Source organism: Lactuca serriola, chromosome 8 (genome assembly GCF_051521515.1).
Source record: "Lactuca serriola cultivar US96UC23 chromosome 8, Lser_US96UC23_V15, whole genome shotgun sequence".
In the NCBI taxonomy this organism is placed as follows: Eukaryota; Viridiplantae; Streptophyta; class Magnoliopsida; order Asterales; family Asteraceae; genus Lactuca; species Lactuca serriola.
In genome coordinates, this window is record NC_136415.1 from 13773733 (window position 1) to 13778734 (window position 5002).

A 5002-nucleotide genomic window follows, 5' to 3' on the forward strand; every position below is an offset into this window, starting at 1 on the left:
TGGATCTAGGGTTGATTCTTTGGCTTCCAGCACCTTAGCAGGTCTTCTAATCGCCAAAAGGTTTCTCTTCATCATAGGGTATCGGGCAGGAATTCCCTTTATATAGATTTTCACAAAACAGAGGTGACTACTTGGCGAGTCCATCACTTAAAACCTGTGTACGGCAAGTCAGCAACTCCAGAATCACGAAAGTTCGATGTGACTCATTGATTTAAGGCCCAACTCATCGAGTACGTTTGGAATCAACATTTTCTCAAAACGCGAAAATTGTCGAAATTGTGTCTAGTTTTCAGAACATTTTGAATCTTTTCAATCGGAGTTACGGTTCATGAGATATGGTCAAAACACTGACGAGGGGTCAAGCTGTCTAGCAACATCCTTCTTTCTTATAAATCCAAGATCCAAGCCTCCAATCGCTAGTTACGCTACCTTTTGCTTCCGATCATGTCATTATTGCTGAAAATGAAATATTAAACTAATTAAGCACCTTTTTTCATTAAATGAGACAAAAACAACATAAAGTATTAAGATAATGCATGAATTTTATAACTAAATATGCCCATATCAATAGCAAAAGAGAAAAGTAGGGACAGTTACGATTCAAAATCCTTTTATAAGTTGGATATTCCGGGTCGGGTCAAAAAAAAGTAATGATGACACCAGAACACAAAATGGTTTGCATTTAATGCATTGCCGAAAGTGGCATCCTAAACAACTGTAGCACACAAAAGATGGGACGTCCGTTTGTTACAAAAGAGAAAACTATTGTTTCCGTTCTGAATTGAAATGCAATTTATTGGAAAGTGTGCCAAAGCATGTTTATTGAGAATTAAAGGATAATCATCAAGAAAAATTACCATTGGTATATAAATAAGAAAATGTTTCAGATTAAAAACTTTAATGAGAACCTTTAAAATTCTTTTACAGATGAGGATCTGGGAACAACTGGATCCTAAGATGATATGTCATAAGATACTTCAGAATGAATATGAGCACACCATTAGTACATAGTATAGAGTTCAAGATGGCACAATCTAAAACTAAATATCAGAGGAAAAAATGCATGAAGATCTTAGAGGACCAGTTTCAAAAGATTGAGATTCCGAGACTTGAAGGATCAGAGCTCGGATGGAGATAAAAGATGAACTCACATTACCATTTCAGATTTGAATTCTGAGATGAACTTCATAACACACTTGATTTAAACATGAACTCTGTAACATTCATAAAATTCTTGAAAACTTAAACTTTTTAAAACAAACCAAAAACCATCATTGTTTACAAATTGTTTTCAAAATCAGTTCCATATCAGAAAAATCCCAAAATCATAAAACAAAACATGAGGAGGTGCACGATCACACCTTCACCTTCCCGCGATCCTCTGAAGTACCTAAAACATAATCCAAAACTATAAGCCCAAAGCTTAGTGAGTCCCCCCCCCCAAAAAAAAATACCAATACATAACAAGTAGCACATATATATTAATAGCATATTATGGGCCCAATTAACCATCGGGTTGGAATGCCAATATACTATGGGTCCAATCAACCATCGGGTTGGAATACCCCTGGCCCTCAACCATTGGGTTAGAATGCCAACATACTATGGGTCCAATCATCCTCGGGATGGAATACCCTAGGCCCTCAACCATCGGTTTGGAATGCCCAGGCATGTTGGCATACACACAAAGCAGTGAAGCCTCGGCCACCAACCAATCATGTTCACATAATACATATAACCATACTATTAACCAGCTAGCAAACAAATAAACAGATCTTACAGATCACAAAGCATTGCATCATCCTAACTATTAGGATACTGATCTACCAGACCACTATAGCATAACATGCACAACTTGATATCAATTCAAGTGTCAAACTCAGCTCCAAACTCAAATGCCCACAACCACCATGTGACCATTTCTATCGAAACCCCAAAATGATCTCATAGTCTAATTGGGTCAACCATGGTCAAAGTCAAAGTCAATAGTCAAGGTCAACAGTCCATTTGACCAAACGTGTAGAGTGCGCATACTAACTCGTCGAGTTACTACAACATCCAGATAAGTGGGAAAACCCAAGCCAACTCGTCGAGTTATCAGGACCAACCTGTCGAGTTCCTACAGTATCTAGAGAAGCGGGAAAACCCGAGCCAACTCGCCGAGTTATCAGGACCAACTCGTCGAGTTATCAGGACCAACTCGTCGAGATCCTATAGTATCCAAAGAAGTAGGAAAACCCGAGTCAACTCGCCCAGTTGTCAGGACAACTCGTCGAGTTTTCCCAGTCTTAACACATTCATCCCCTTCTTATCGAATCTAATGCTTAGAAAACGTAGATATGATACCCAAGGGTTGGAAACCCATGTAAAGTTGCTAACTTTACGTCCTTGCATGACACTAGGAGGCTCCAATACTCAAGAAAAGCTTAATAAGGGACCTAAGGCATGAAAAAGGCCTAGAACTTGATAAAGCTTGCAACTTTAAGTCCAATGAGGCCATAAGACGTCCATATCTGAAGTGATAACTTCATGAAATACTCAACCCAAGAACAATCCCCAAAATGAGCCAAATATGACAATAAACTTCCACGAAAGAGATCCAAGCAACAGACAAGCAAGTTCTCGACTTTTTACCTCAAAATAGTAGCTAAACTGTTAGGTGCATTTTGTGCACCTTTTTGCACACCTTTTAGTCCCATTTCATGCATCTATTTAGCATAATTGTTCGTTCCTTTTTCTTGCATTTCATCATATTCATTTTAGTCTCTAGAACAACCTTATTTGCACACTTTCATGTCTTTTTCAGGTAAACCGGAGCTTGGAATGCGCTTTGGGAGATGCCGGGAAGCATTGGTAAATATTTCGGGACAATCGGGCGAAGAACGAAAAAGTCGGAAAAATCAAGTTTGGAATTGGAGTCAGAGAGGTACACTGGCCGTGTTGGATTTACACTGCAAAATCAACACGGGCCGTGTTGACCAAAAATGAAAGTTGTTGACTAAGCTGAACACGGTCCGTGCCCTTTTTGCCCTATGCTGAACGCGGGCCGTGTTCGACCCAAGAAAACTAACTTTTGGCAGTTTTTCTATTTTTCATATTACGGGAAATTGGGTCATTTTGGGGGACACACAACATATCAGAGCATATTTGGAGGAGGATTTTCAAAGGTTTTTGCAAGGGTTTGATTAGCAATCATTTGGAAACATTATTTCTAGTATTTGTAAGTTGTAATTGCACTTTAATTCCATCTTTTATTCTTGTGATCTTGTTCTAGCCATGTGTGGCTAGAACCCTAGTTTCTCCAAATTCATGTTTTGACTACTTGGTAGTGACTTCAATCATATGACATGATGTTTGTTCTTAATTTCTATCTAATGAATTCGATTTTGCTTCAATAGAATGTTTGATTCTAATTGTGATTCTTATTGGCCATTTGAATTAGGGTTAGGTCATTCAAGTTATCTTTTTTACAAAATCCGTAATTGTTTTGTGAAATTGAACAAGTAACAAACATTAAATTGACCTCTATTGAATGAATTTAGTGTAAATCTTATTCATACACTTTTACACTCCCGATCTTATGAGGAGTATTGGGTGTTGTTGGGAACATTCACATAAAGCTTCATGCAATCTTATAATCTAATTCTACGAGCTTGTTTAGATTAGGTTAATAAGGTTAGGGTTAATCAAAGAGCTTGTTTTGGTTAATTTATATGGTGAATGGGCAGTGTTAGAGCTTATTATCACTTTCAAGTACCAACGTAGATAGAATTGAACGAATATTGTGTCATCTTTGAGTCACATTGCTAAGTTGTCATACATGAAGTTGGAGTCCTTACAAAATCTGAATCTAATTCACTCATTTAGCTGATTGCGTGTGTTTTTAATTTGTTTGTTTAGTCATTGCACTCTAAAACCCCCTTGTTACTATTGGTGACTATAGTACCTTGTTCAAAGAGGTATAGACTAATTATCCCGTGTCTCTGTGGATCGACCCTACTTGCCTTGTACTACCTTTTAGTGCAATATAGTGGGATTATTTTGGAGTATATCGTACCCCTTTATTTGTTGGGTTTGACACGCCTAACATAAACTCAAGGAGATTCTGGATCTATAGCTTCCTCATTCAAGCTCGGCACCACCAACTTCAAGCTCTTTAAAAATGAGACCAAAAGAAGCAACTTTTAAGCTCACACACTCAACTTGGGATAAGATGCACGAAATCTAGGGTTTCTGGACAAAGGAGGCGACTAGGGTGGCCAAAAATGGTACTTAAGGCCTTTAAATAGGGTGCAACACCCTAAAAATTAGGGTTTCATATTCAGCCACCAACTCATCGAGATGATCCAAAAAGATCTGCGACCCAAAAACTTTCAACTCGTCGAGTTGAGGCCATCAACTTGACGAGTTCTAAGGGAAAATTTGCCTTTTTAATAAAACTCCCATACCTAGGAATTGGGATGTTACAACTCTCCCCCACTTGCACTAGGCTTCATCCTCGAACTTTGTTGCGCTGAATAAATCCGGATAATGCTTCCGCATCTCGGCCTCCGACTCCTAGGTCCACCCGGATCCCTTCCTATGCTGCCATTGAACCTTTACCAAAGGTATCTCCTTGTTACGTAGAACTGTTACCTTCCTTTCCAGAATAGCCACCAGCCTCTTAACATAGTTCAGGCACTCATCAAATTGAATGTCACCCAATGATACAACTGCATCCTCGTCCAACACACACTTTCGCAACTGCGTAACGTGGAAAGTGCTATGAATCTGAGTGAGCTCCTCCAGAAGATCCAATCTATATGCAACCTTGCCAACCCTGGAAACAATCCAGAATGTTCCCATATATCGAGGCCCCAACTTCCCCCTCTTCATGAAGCGAATCACACCCTTCCAATGTGAGACCTTCAGCAACACAATGTCGCCGACCTGAAACTCCAACTCAGATCGATGTTGGTCGGCATAACTCTTCTGCTAACTCTTAGCAGTCTGCAATCTCTGC